This window comes from Micropterus salmoides, unplaced genomic scaffold, assembly GCF_014851395.1.
Source record: "Micropterus salmoides isolate LMB-PRFRI ecotype aquatic unplaced genomic scaffold, ASM1485139v1 Ms_hic_scaffold_4, whole genome shotgun sequence".
In the NCBI taxonomy this organism is placed as follows: Eukaryota; Metazoa; Chordata; class Actinopteri; order Centrarchiformes; family Centrarchidae; genus Micropterus; species Micropterus salmoides.
Genome location: NW_024043372.1, coordinates 1,099,136 through 1,113,670, shown reverse-complemented (window position 1 = coordinate 1,113,670; position 14,535 = coordinate 1,099,136). Strand labels below are relative to the sequence as shown.

The 14,535-nt window shown below is 49.0% G+C and overlaps 1 protein-coding gene across 1 annotated transcript in view; it reads left to right on the top strand.

Annotated features, from left to right (window-relative positions):
• Positions 1 to 1,716: 1,716 nt before the first annotated feature.
• dag1 (dystroglycan 1) overlaps positions 1,717 to 14,535 on the top strand; it is a 53,267-nt gene continuing 40,448 nt past the window's right edge. The window contains exon 1 of the mRNA XM_038695816.1: positions 1,717 to 2,221. The gene's annotated coding sequence lies outside the window, so the exon portion shown is untranslated. The remainder of the gene's footprint in view (positions 2,222 to 14,535) is intronic.

Sequence of the window (14,535 nt, the reverse complement as noted above, 5' to 3'; positions counted from 1 at the left end):
CTCCACCTTCGCCACAACCGTTTGGAGTGGCTCGCTCGTAGCTGCTCAGCTGTTTTCATTGCCTGTTCATGAGCGTGTCTGAGATGCGGGCCGGTGACCTTCCACTCGAAGCTCCGCTTCCTGAATGCTGCCTTCAGCGGGACTTTGGCTCGGCAGAGGGAGCAAAATCAATGTGCAAACCTGTGCTCGTTACGCCGGTCTGGAGAGCTGATAGTGAACCTCAGAAAGACAAAAAACACCCACCACGAGGCTTTAACCTCAGACAAAGGATGGTTTGTGAATTCATAGAACACTTAGTTGAGCTTTTATATCCAATCAAACCTTAATCCCCACAGTGCTGAAATGAACAAGCGCATATAAAACCACTCCAGGTGTCCATAAAGTCAATATGAGCAAAGAAACGCTAAGTCAGGCAAATAAATAAGGCTTTTACTTTACAGAGACGCTGCTTTCCCTCTTACTCGGTTATCTTTTTGTCCGGCTGTTCCAAAACACAAAGTCTTTACGTTCAAGGTTTATTAGTCATTCCACAACACAAGGTTGGAGCCCCCCCCCCCACAATACATAGCAGCAGTGGGAGGAACTGAAACACATGTCTACAGTAAACAGCCTGTTAATGCACCCTCAGAAGCTTAATTAGTTACAAAGCTTCTCAGCTCTGAAATCACCGATCCAGATATTTTATTGGAGATTTTTGACCTGCTTTTAATTTAATTGATTGGTTTCTGAGTAACCTTGAGTGTTTATGTAACTTTGTGTGCTGTTGGTTTGTGCCGGGGCTGAGCGATGTGGCTCGGGGTCGTGTCAGCCTTAGCAAATGTATTTATTATTGTAATGTTATTAACCCTGACCTGCCAAGGGACTGCAGATGTGAATTAGCTTCAAGCTATAATCTGGTACAGTGGTATCGTTTAAGTTTTACTATACGCTGTCCCTTTTAAATAAAATAAATTAAATATATATATTATCTGTAATATTAATGAAGGCAGAAATAATGAACAAAACCTCCTTCATTTAATTGTTAATTTTAGGTCTGAAAATGTCTGTTTTTGTGGCGTAAACGCTGTTTTTAACTTTGGTACTTGAGCTCATTAGATAAACAGAAGAACTACAAACATGGAGGCGTGCTAACACTCCACCTGTACACAGGTATCACACCTTCATTTAGATGGAAACACAAACTTCAGGTGACAATTGAAAATCTAGAAGTAGAACAGAATATAATGCAGGAGTTACTGTTTTTTGGAAGACGCACGTTTGTTTGCTCTACATCTTAACTGCATGTTTTGTTATTGAGCAGACAAACTTTTATCCGACATTTGTTGTTGCTGCTTATTCTGAAGGCTTTTAACATAAAGGGGGGGGGGGGGCATATTGAATGATCCGCTCGTCATTAGGGCGCGTGCCTTTGGAGACACTATGGAAGTGAATGGGCTGCCTCACCACGGGCGGGGCTGCAAGGGGGGAGGAGGGGGGGTGAAAAGAGAGAGAGTGAATGAAAGAAGAAAAAAGACAAAGATGAGAAGAAGAGAAGGGAGAACAAACACGGTGAATGAAAGAGAGGCGGAGAGGTGGAGGGAGGGGAAAGAAGAGGGGGGGCAGTTTGGGGGTGGAGTAATTCAGAGAATGCGAGGCACTGCCCTCCCTCCCTCCCTCCCTCCCTCCTTCCCTCCCTCCTTCCACTCCTCCTCCGGGTGGAAATTCATCCTTCAGGCTCGGCAGCGGACATTTGTGTGGAGCACCTCGGGAGGACGGGACGTGTTCCAGTCCTCAGGTCCGACAGCAGCAACCTCTCCGGCCCGCTTACCGGGAGCAGTGGCCCCGCCGGCGGCTCCGTAGCGACCGGACGTTCAAGCTTTTTCATTCTTCTTCCCACTCACACCAACATTTCTCTTTTCTTTTTTAAAACCCAGAATATTTTTCGCTGCTGGTTTTAATCTCAGCTTCAGGCACTACATATATTTTCCCCACACGGCGCTTTTTGTGTTCTATTCTTTTATCCTCCACCTTCCGCTGCGACTACTAACTTTGGACCGCCGGAGACAGCCTGTCGCCAGCCAGGAGGGGGGACAGAGGAGACCCGACGCCGAGCAGAGAGCCTATATTTGTCCGTGTGGAAGCGGGGAGGGGAGCCGAGCTGCCGTCGCTCGGACGAAGACGGGAGGAACGCGGGATTTAGCGTGAACGCGGGGAGGGATCCGCACCTGGAGGAGGTCTGACGGTCAGTCTCTTTCTAAATCCCGGTTCTGTTCTGTGTCTGTGCTGCTGTGTGTCTCTCTGTGTTGCTGGAAAGAGAAAGTGCAGACATTAAAGGAGAAACTGAACCGTAGCACCCAGCTGTCCTCTGTGGCTCCCGGTTCTGCTGGGTCCGTGTTGTGCGTGAAATTCGGTGCGTTTGTAACATCCGGGTTCGCTCCGCTGTGATTTGCGGCAGCTCTGTGGTCGGTGATATTTTTAGGCAGTCGCTGTGTTATTAGCTGGCTTGCTGGGCTACTTATCCCAGCTACTGCTTTCCTTCACCGCCCTGCTCCCTCCCTCCTAGCCTCCTCGCCTCCTTAGCTTGCCTCCTCCTGCCTTTCCTGGCCGCCTCCGGCGCGCCGGCGCGCGGACAGCTGAAGCCCACCGGGCTCATTCCTCTGGCTTCACACCCGAACAGGTGCATTTTAAAGGCAGACCAGGACAGGCTGTAGTCCAAGGGGGCTGGGAGAGAGAGAGAAGGGCCTCTGTATCACTCACTGTATGTCAGGCAGCCGTGCGCGCGCGCTCTGCTTTATTTTTGGCGTCCTGTGAAGGGACAGGTTCCCCTGAATCCACGAGAAGTCCCCGTAACTTGGCCTCAGAGCGGGACTGAGACACCCGGCAGTGAGTTAGTGACCTCATTGTTCTTGACACTGTTTTCTGTTGCTTGCTTGCTTGCGCGCGCGCGTGCGTGCGTGCGTGCGCGCGCGCGCCAATGGGAGTCGAAGTTGGTTACAGCGCATGGACACGGAGCTCATTAGGAGCGTGACGGCCCCGGTGGTACCGAGCAGCACCGGCAGCAGCCCGCGGTGCTGCAGCGGAAACACTTCCGCGGCCCCGGTGCCGCTGCCCTCCTCAGAGGTGAAGGCAGCGCGCACCGGAGGATGTGTTCGCCCACCACCTCGTCATTCCTGTCACGTATGCTTTGCCATGGAGACGTTTGACAGCCTGCTGCGGTCTGGGTAGGCCTCCTTTGACCGAGGGAAAGACAAAAACTGGGGGGGGGGGGGCTGTGAGAAAAGGGAAGGATGAAGTCTCAGAAAGAAAAGTGGCTGCAGAAAGCCGAGTATATGAGATAAATGTTCTGACATGTGAATGTGTATTTTTGTAACCTCGGTGCTTCATGGGACTTTTAATATGAAAGGACTGTGGCCTTGTCTTCTGCATGGCGTCCCCATAGCGGTCTTACTGGAACCAGTACAGGTTGTTTTCCATCAGGGAGGCCGAGGCTTACGGCCTGGCTGGACTGCAGGGGAGTTTTTTTTTTAGACCGCTGACCTTTTGAGGTCCTGGTGGATTCAGTTCCTGCCTGGCTGCTGAGCCTCTCCCAGCGACACGGTCTCTGTTTTAATGACACCTGATTGTCCCACAGGGATTAAATGAGTGAGGGGCAGGTTGGAGGGTTCTGAGTGGTCCCACGGGGGCCGTTATTCTGGGGTCTGGGGTCGGCAGAGGAGGCCAAGAGGTCCACCTGTTTTTCCTGCTACCCCCCCCAGTGGATGTAAATCAGTAGCTGCTCAGAGCACCTCCCTGGATGCTGTTCTATTCTTTCTGTTTGGCCCTCAGTGACGTAAATCAGCCAGACCTGCAGCTGAGCACACTGGCGTGCGTGTGTGTGTGTGTGTGTGTGTGTGTGTGTAAACAGGCGTCATGTTGAAACGACTGGTGTGTTTTGTAGACGAGCTGTCTTTAATCCTGTACACAGAGAACAGCGTTTGAAACCACCTCCACTGATGATGTGTGTGTGTTTGTTTCTACGCCGCACTGTGAATTTGGTCACTTAGGTGTGTGTGTGTGTGTGTGTACAGATGTTTGGGTGTGTGTGTGTGTGTGTGTGTGTGTACAGATGTTTGGGTGTGTGTGTGTGTGTGTGTGTGTGTACAGATGTTTGGGTGTGTGTGTGTGTGTGTGTGTGTGTACAGATGTTTGCGTGTGTGTTCTGACTGCAGCACTCGGACGTTGACGCGTGTGAATATGAAGCTCTGCTCTCGCTGGAAAAGGCCAAACGTGTTCGGCCGACTTTCCCCGGATGAAAAAAACAAACAAACCAAGGATTAAAAACAGATTAGTGTTCCGGGCCGTCGCAGTAAATAACCTCGTCTTGTCTTTTTTTGATGAGGAGCAGAGGACGGGCTGCCTGCGCGTTGGCCTGTAGCAGCAGAGAGACTCTGCAGTGAAAGAGCTCCAGTTTTCTATCATTTCGTACAGAAGAGATCTGTGTGTAACCTTTTAGGGTCAAGTAAACGGCGTGTGTGTGCGTGTGTGTGCGCTGTAGCAGAGTCAACACCAGCAGCGCTCGCCTCTGAAAGGCGCCTCAGTCTTCAGTGAAAAGGTGAGCTCATTGGCTGAAGAGGTTTAAATTGCCGCTGCAGCAGCCATCTTGTCAAGGTGACGATCAGGGTATCGAACGCGCTGCACGCCGTGTGTTTCTCCTGCTTACTTTAAGCTTACATAATCTCTAATGTGCTGAGTAACCTCTGACCCGAGGCTGCAGAATCTCTAAGGAGACAATAAGGACCGGCTGCTAATCGCTGCGCTAACGAGCAGGAGTTTCCTTTTCCTCCCCAGCGAGTTCACTTCTTGGAACTACATGTTTGTTCTCTTTAATCTGACAGCAGCGTTGGTTTTATCCCGGTTCCATGTTGGCAAACAAGACTTTCGTCTAAAGGCAGTCAGACGACATATTCCCCAGACACACTCCTGCCCCCCCCCTCCTCTCTGACTCTTCTTCTGTCTCTACATCTGAGCTACTCCCTGGTTCAGAAATCAATATCATCCAAAGTAGGCTCCTCTGGTGTGAAACGCTTTGTGCGTCCTCCACATGATAAGCCTAATCTTTGGCTCCCTGCTTTTCAAACTGCAGCTACAAGTGGAAAGAAGGATTCTTCTTTCAGCAGAGAGAGGTAGTTTTCTTGCTTTCCTATTTCGAAAGCTAAAATAAAAATATATATATATATATGTGTGAGCATGTTGTGGAAGAAGCCTCCTTTATCACGCTGGGAGATGAGATTTAGATCCTTTAGGCTCTCTCTCCTCCTCCCTCAGCCCTTCTGGGCTAAAATAGGGGATGAGGCATCTCCAGCGCTCCTCTGCCCACAGTTGGCTGCAATCCTGTCGCTGTGAGTCACCCTCTCGCCAGGACTGAAACACCACTTGTCGATGCACATTTGTCAGAACTTGAAAACGAAGCGGTCATAGGATGTTTTAAAGAGGCTCGCGGGCTTCGCAGGGTGTGGGACGGGGCCGCCGCCGCCGCCCGCTATTCTTAGCCTGAGATGACTCCAGATAAAAACGAGCGGGCTTTGCCTGATGGTCGATGACGTTGGCTGGAAGATTCAGAGGGAACGTTTAGGACAGAGAGGAGCTAAAGTTGGTCTTTTTGCTGTTGTCATGGTTTCAATACGGTTTAAAATAGAGGCCAATAATAACGTGTAGCCAACCAGACGGCCCGCCGCTGCGCCTTAATCCGTACTGTAGAGGAGTGGATGGCCTCTCAGCAGCTCCAGCAGCTTCTCTTTGACTGCTTGCTGAACATTAAGGCTGCTTTCTTTCTGATTGGGATCTACGGCGGCTCCTGTAAGTCTTTGTAAAACACTTCCTCTGGGTTACAGATCCCGTCAGCCTGTCACAGCTTATGTTGTTTCCCAGCTCTGCAGAGGAGTCTCCAGCTGCTGTTTTCACCCACCTGTTGGCAGCCAGTCAGCGCCGCCGCCGACTCAACAGCGTTTTGAATTAAAGCAATCAGAGGTAGAGAGGTTGGGGGGGGGGCGTGTTTCCTTTGCCGTGCCTTGAAAATAATTAGAATAGGATTCAGGTTTGACTTAAATTAACTGTGATGATTTTAAAAGTCAGCAGCGCTCATAACAGTTCCCACTTTTAGTTTCTGAACACTGACCCGGAGCCGCGTCGGCCCTGCGAGTGAACAAACGACTCATCAACACCTGTCAGCTTTAAACAGTCGTCACTGGAGGCGTCTCCTGTCAGCGCCATCAGAGACCATCAGAGACCATCATTCCAGGCAGCAGATTTCCTGCTTTTGGCAGCAGAAAATCAGGCGTCAGAATGAACCAATCACAACGTGGCTAAACTGCAGTGACAACAGGAGCTGAGATGTAATGAAATAACTCAGCAGACGAGTCAGTGTGCCACCCAGGAACAGGAATAATCCATCCACCAGCACTCGTACATGGCAAATGAGTTTGTTCTGAGTTTCCTGCAGAACTGCGGGCCCTCGGTGCAGCTAACTGCAGGGGCCCGTGTGGCGCCGACGCCGAGGCCGCGTTAGTGCCGGAGCTCCAGGGGTGACGGTCGTTCTCGTTGTGCTGCTACCTGTGATCGGCTGCTGCAGGACGGAGCTCCGCCTCCGTGGTCGCTGACCGTGTTTTAGGATTGTATTTACCAGTGGCGGACAGTAACATAGTACATTTACTCAAGTAGTGTACTTGTACTTTACTTGAGTGTTTTCTCTTCATGTGCTCCATCTCAGAGGGAGGTGTTCACTACATTTAAATGTTATAAAGGAAACTCCAACAGCAGCGCTGACAGGATTATTAGACCGACACTGACACTATTTACAGAATGAAAAAGAAAATAACCAACAGATTAATCCTGAATGAAAATAATAATAAGTTGCTCTCTGATACAAAATGATTAAATAACAACTACGGAGGTGAAATCCTGCTTTTACATGAGGAGTAATAATCTAATAATAGAAGAACAGTCACAGGACATTTTAAGTACTTTTTCTATTAGTACTTTTATTTAAGTAAAGGATCTGAATACTTGAGTAACTTGAACTATTAATGAAAGGACAGCCAGTTTTTAATGAATCATCATTTGCCTGCTGTATTTAAATCCTGCTGCTCATGTCTGACCGTACTAATAGTACTTTTTACTTTTGATACTTGTGTATTTTTTAAAAACTGGTACTTTTGTACTTTGACTGAATTGACGCAAGCGTAGCTGTACTTTTACTCAAGTACAGGATCTGTGTACTTTGTCCTCCGCTGGTTTTAACGCTTCACTTTTCCTCCTGATGAACGTTAAGACTTTCATTTGAAATGTTCCCAGAATTCCTGTTCCTAACTCGGATCTTTCCTCTGTTGTCCGGTCGCAGGCCTGTGTGAGAAGCAAACCTCGCCGCTGTGTGCGTGTGTGTGTGTGTGTGTGCGTGTGCACGTCGCAACACTGATTGGGGGAGAGAAAACGGGGTGGCAGTGCAGTCATTAGTTCTGGGGCATTAACTGCTTATCAGTGGACAGTTTTATTAGCGCCCTTGTTTTGCCTGGTTAGCCTTCTGGACATGGAGCCAAATGGCGCTCTGAGTCACCCGGTCAACCGTGGAGGAATTCCACCGCCACGCCAGAAATCCTCAGTGCTGTGAGAAGACCTGAAAGTGATTCGACTTCACTACCGGCGCAGCGGCCGCATGTTGCGACACGTTTAACACTTCAGCATTTAAGATGCGGCCTTGCGATCTGCACAGGCTGGAAGGAAAGTGATCACATGACTTTATGACGTCTCCAAATGACTAACATTGTCTGATTAAAAACCCGGAGGGAAAGCTGCAAAGTAGTAATCCTGGAGTTTGACGTGTGTGGCAGCAGTAACAGAAAAGGTCTCGACGCCTGCCGAGTGCAGAACGCTTCAGAATCAGAGATCTGGTTGTTGTCGAGCTTTGGAAGCAGACCCACATGTCGAGGCGCGTTGCCCGGTCATCCACGGAGGAATGCTGCTTCAACGCAACAAGAATGTCAAAGCCTGCTGGTGCAGTAACCATAGAGACTGAGCGGGGGTGGCGGGGTCTTTAAGAAGGGTTTTGTAAAGTAGTAATGCTCACCGAGGCCAAGATGAGTGCAGACGTTCTCAGATATCAGAATAATCTCTGCTGGGGCCTGAATCAAGTGCTGACTGCTTGTTTTGGCGTATCTGGCGTGATGTTTTAACACAGAGAGCGTCAAAGGGAGACGGAAAAATGGTCTCTGACGCGCGGTGTTGCTGCCTTCAGACTGTTTGCACGCTTTGTTATTAAAAATTAATAACTGCAGAGGAACTCAAAGAACGGGGAGACACTCGAGAACCGAAGAAAGTGCACTACAGAGGCCGACTCGCACTGGAGGCAAAGCGCACGTTTAAAAAGGACATCATCTCGTGTGTGTGTGTGTGTGTGTGTGTGTTGACTCAGGCAAACAGCTCGGCCCTGTGCACCTGGCTGGGAGCTTTAAAACGCCGGTGCAGGCAAACACAGCAGCAGGCTGAGGAAATGAGACTTGAGAGAACCTGACATGTTAAATCTAACAGTCAAACACCACCAGGTCCACATCACAGCAGCCCACTCCGTCTGTGTGTGTGTGTGTGCTGTCAGGATTTTCAATAGGTAGCATTGTTCCTGTCAAACACACATTCGCACACAAGCAGGGGCGACCATCTGAGCGTCAGGTGCTGCAGAGGCTTCAGGTTCCACACGGTCTGCAGGTCTGGACCAGTCAGCAGGGTTTGCAGATAGCGACACGAGTTAAATGTAGTCTGTACGTGTTTGTGTTTGAGCTTAATCAGTAGTTAGGCTGTCACGTGTGAGAATCTCACGCCACTGACTGCGGATAAAGCTGGTCACAGATCAGTCAGCTGAGTCATTGGCTGATGTGTAAAAATAGTTTAATTGATTGTGTAACATGTGGTCTTATTATTGTTCTGCTCCTGAGTGGAAGACGGCACAAGTGTCGATAGCTGCTATTTCTTATTGTTTAAATCGCCAGTGCGTTGGTCAGAGAAGCGGCGCTACAGCTTCTGCACCCAGTCCTTATCAATAATATCGACTAGCCTAATCACTTTAGTGACACTGCAGTGGATATTGATTGTTGTAAAATTGACTTTGGTATTTCCCCAGTCAGACGAGCAGCTGGGAGCGCTGGGGATTTCATAAAGTTCCAAAACAAACTTAAATTGTGATGTGAAGACTCTAAAGGACGAAGCAGAAGAGTTAAATAAACAGGAAGACGCCGTTAAAGCGGCTGATGCAGCAGGAAGTGAACAGCCGGGGGGAAACGTGTGACGGGGCGCGAACGCTCGTCTCCGAGCCCGTGTGCAGATTTGTGTGAACGGATCAGGATGTCATGAGTCACCCATTCATGCAGTGATTCACCCACCCGTTTATCCCTCTGTTCATCCACCCACCCATCTATCCACACTCTCATCCACCCATCAAGCCGTTTATTCACCCCACCCATTCAACCGTCAATCTGGCTTTTATGACGGGCAGCCATTCAAAGGGACGAGAGCTGTCGGCTGCCAGCGTGTGGCGATGATTCACGTCCTGCAGACGCCATAGCTGTGAGAGTGTGTGTGCAGCAGCAGAGGAGGGGCTTTGTGTTTGCATGTGTGTTTGCACGTGTGTTTGCGGGGGGGGGTAGAAGTGTCTTGACAGAGAGGAACGGGGTTAATAGAAAGCGAGGGCGTGAGAGGACCGACAGCTGAGGAAAGGTAGAAGAAGTGGAGCGAAGGAGCAGCTCGCTGTTCCTGAACGTCCTTCAGGTGTTCGCTGTGACCTCCATTCGCAGCTCTGGACCTCGGCGTGGTGGGGTGTTGTTTACAGAGGTGCCGCTTCAGAGAGCATTACAATTTAATAAAGCGATAATCTTCAAGGGCAAACGGGCCGAGATGCAGACACAGCTGCGGCGTAACGTCCTGTCGAGGCCTCACATCTCACTGAGAGCAGCTCGACGGGTCAAAGCCGCGTCCGCCGCCAGGACCGCTGAAACTCCGCGAGTCTCGATACCACGGTGCAAAACAAAATAATAAATCCCATGTGCTTCAACAACATACAGTCCTTTAAGAAATGTTGAGGCTACAGACGCGTTGAGCGAAAGCGAGCGTTACACAGCCGGCCAGCCGTCTCAAACTAATAAAGTTCTTCCACACACTTTTTGATGAGTGGAGGCGGAGCTGTCGCTGCACTCGATGCCGTCTTCCACCTGTTGGATCCCCGGTACCTAGAAAGTAATTTTGGTATCTGTTCTCGGGACAGTTTAACGTCTTTTTGTCTAAAGGAAAGCGGCCACAGCGAGGCGTGTTCAGCCTCCGCTACACGACGCGTCGTCACTAAAAGCATTTCAGACCGTTTCGCTGCACGGAGGACGTCAGACCTGAGAACAACAAAGACGGCTCTGTCTCACTCTGACATGTTTTGACATGTTGCGCTTCATGTTGCTGCAGGTTGGCCTCTGCCGTCATCCCGGTGGGGGGGGGGGTGAACATCTACCAGGCACTGACAGATAAATGTTTAAATTCACCAGCCGCTCAACAGGAAATCTTTATTTTCTTTCATATTTTACATTTGGCTGCTGCGAATTCGGTCGTGGATGTTGAGCAGAAGAGAATATGATTCATGAACTGAAGTTATTTCAGTCGCCTGTGTTGTTAATGATTAATAAAAATGAAATCCAGTTTTCCTGGGGTGGCGGGGTTCGAACTGAGCGGAGTTTGCATGTTCTCCCCGGGTCTCCGCGGGCGCTCCGGCTTCCTCCCGCCGTCCAAACACATGCAGGTGCAGGTGACTCTAAACTCTGGGACTGGGTGTTCGTTTCTCTGTGCCCTGACATGGACTGGCGACCTGGAGATGCACGCTGGGTTCAGTGATGTACAGTACGATGCTGAGGGGCCCACAGGGGTCTTTCAGGAGTGACATGTGTTGTCATGCAGCTCTCATCTCTTTACATGTGATGAGTTCTTACTTTCAGGTTCTTAACATTTAGAGCGCCATTAAATATTCATGTACGAACAGTCGGTACGCTTCAAGTCACCTTACAGCCTCTGTTAACGCCAGAAACGACCACGGCGCGCCGCCATCACCTGCTCTGTCTTTAAGTCCTGAGACATCAGGCGGATTTGCTGCAGAGCCACGGCTTCTCTTGAAGTTCACCTCAAACCAGGTGTTTAGCCTCTTCAGAGCTCAGCAGGAATGATATGAATTCTGTTTGAACATTCAGGTGAGGCTCAGTGAGAACTGGCTGTGGATGTCCTCTGCACTCATTTACTTTGCCTTTCTTTGTTGCTGCGTGACCAAAGATAATCTTACTTACCGACCGTGCAGACCTCGACACAGTGCTCTCATTTTCAGTACGAGCAGCAGATCTAATGTCGTCATGTGCAGATTTTATTTAACCACATCGCCTCCCAACCGGATTATTACATGTAAATACAGAGGAACGAAGAAGTCAGAGTCAGCTGAAGACTGCTGTGTTGTTTCCACTGTGTTTACGGGGGGGTAGGAGGGAGAGGTTAGTAAACCCGTCTTTGAAGTACGATAATTCATCCACGGCGTCCTCCCTCCGCCTCGTTGTTATTCTGAGACGCTAGCAGCCTCACTAGCATAGCCAATACATTCATTGTTTGCTCCGCGCTATCAGGAGCTACAGGACTGCACTTTAAAAGACTGTCACCCTCTTACCCGAGAGGGGGAGAGAGAGAGAAGAGGGAGGGAGAGAGCTATTAGGAGAGGGAGAGAAGATGGCGAGCTCGCTGCGGCGCTGTGTTTGAAAGAGCGAGGCTGCTGCCTGCAGTCTGTCAGGACACGAGACAGACGGCGTGTCCGACGTACGTGCGTGTGTGTCGGCCAATCGGCTGTTTGCGACACTTTGAGGCCTGCAGGAAGCCTCCTCTGCTGCTGCACCTTCTGTCTGTGTGTTTTAAACACCTTGAAAGTCTGCAGAGAACATCACTTTTTAATTGGCCGATGACCAGCAGAGGTGCGTGAAGGCTGACGCTGTCGGCGTGAACTGATCACCGGTGACTTTCTGCCAGAGACGGATAAACTGAGCTGATATTACTATCAGCGTTTGTTTGACCCTCATAACTAAAACGCGGCCGTCGTCGTATCATTACTGAGAGAAATAAGCCCGACGCTGAAACAGTCACTCACCCCAATGTTCTCTCTCGTGTTTTCATTTGCAACAGTTTAGAGGGCTTCAGGTTTGATTTCTCGTTGGCATTTACCTAAATCCCTCTCCAGCAGAGCTTTAAGTAACATTCAGCGCAGAGGTGAAAAATAAATCTGGAGATAAATATCAGCTCAGCGACGCTGCTCGCCGTCTCGCTCTATCTGACTGTGATAAATTCAGCAGGCGGGGGGACGTCTTTAGCCCCGTGGAGATGCTCCAGCTACGGCACCTTTAAAAACCCTGCCGGCGAGCTGGAGGTCACGCCGCTCAGCCCGTTAGGCTTTCAGCCGCGGCCCGCCATTATCAGAGATAAAGAGTGGAGCCTCAGAGCGGAGACATCTGCAGTGACCGTGGAGGGAGGGGGGGGGGGGGGGGGGCACAGGTAGATCTGAGTTACTGACCGGCTGGACAGACTTATGTGCTGGATCCCAGATTATTTTAACTCCACTTTGGGTCACTATCTGATGGTTATGTTCTCCAAGTCATTGTAGGACGGTGTCAGTTCATTGATAGCAACACTGTAACCGTGGTTACTCTCTTGTTTTCCAAATATTTATTGCTTGATGACAATCCAAGATGGCTGACTGCGATGGCCACGTGCGAAAAACTTTTATTCAAAGAGGTCAAACAAAGTAAAGCATGATTAACAAGTTTGTTTTATAAATTAAAATTTTGAGTCACATGTAGCTTTTATACTCGTCATGCAGCAGTGGAGTCAGATTGCATTAGTGCCTCCTGCAGACTACACGCCTTTCAGCGCCGGCCGCTCGCCGTGCCGTTCACACTACACGACTCGCCGTCTTGTGACGGGAGTCTTGAAGTCGCGGGGGGGGGTCACACGCTAGAGGAGCTGACAGCGGCTGTGTCACCCGACGCTGGTCTCCAAACCACGTTAGGTCAAGAAAACACACGTGAAATGTGAAACAGGAAGTTACGTGACGCTGCACAGGAAACAGCTGTTTGTTATTCTAAAGAGAAAGAAAGGATGGATCAGCACAGGCAGGTAGCGGGGATCGTCTGAGCTCCAGAGAGCTGCCTGCTCTCATTGGCTGGATGTGGATGTCGAGTCGGCTGACTCCTCCAGATATTTGGCGTGCTGGATATCCGGCTGGCGTCGGCGATGCGTCTGGGGTTCACACATAACGACTGGCGACCGCCGAGTGTGAACTAGGCTTATGTCAGATTTCTGTAATCTGCTAGTTTATCTATTCTACTTTTTCAAGGATGGGATGAATTATATTATAATGAACCTTTAATAAAAACATGAACATAATAACAATGCAAAAGTGTATAATACAGCATTAAATGGCAACTTTTGTCTGCTCTGCGGCCTTAACAGGAAATAAAAATAATTACTGTTCTGACGTACTGTTCTGACGTACTGTAAAGAAATCAGTTTGAACTATCTGATCTGTTACATGCTGATATGTTGAAACTGATTGGATCCAACATGGAGTTGGATGAGGATAAAAACATGCTACTGGGTTTCCACTAGTGTTGTAGCATTCGAGACCGGTCTTAAGACCACGCTTTGATGGTCTTGGTCTTGACTACAACACTAGTCTTAGAAACGCCACCGTGAGTGTTTGTCCTCGCTTAAATACATGGCATGACGTTAAAAACACAATAATCCATATTGTCAGGTGAGACATTTTACTCCTTTGTTGCAGGGCGTCCACATACGAGGACAGTTAAATAATTTAAAAATAAAACAGAATTTTGAAAAGAGTTAAAAAGAATCTTTAAAAGATGTAGATAATGTTTTTAATAATTCATGCATGAGAGAGTTAAACCCCCAGAAAGAGAGGACATATGGTCACCCTATGCTTTATATGTATGTGTGCTGGATTAATAAATAAAATGCTGGACGTATGGTTGGATTGAAAATAGTTTTAAAAAGTTATTTTCAATAGTTTTCATCAATATCAAAGTAATCCAGTGATATCTGTCTGTACGCCGCATAACAATAAGAATAATAATGATAATAATTTTAATACTGATGATAAAACTTTATTTTGTATTTATTATGAACTTCATGAAACGACGGTTACACTGCAAAACAACAGCCTCCACTCACTCCATGTCAACATTCTACTTCCTGTTTCCATTCTCCAAAGCATTATGGGACCTGTAGTCTAACCAGCACACAGTAAGACAAAATAAGACCCAGAACTTTTGGCCTCGCTGAGCTCAGGACGTCTCATCGGCTCCTCCGCCCGTTCACTCGTGCTGAAAAGGTGTCGCGCGGCTGTTACATGTGGTGACTAATGACCACAAACTCCTGCGGGCTGCTTTTCTGGCAGGTGAGTGTCGCGCAGCTGGCCGGCTGTTTCTCTGCCTTCCCCGCAGCCTTATCAGCCGC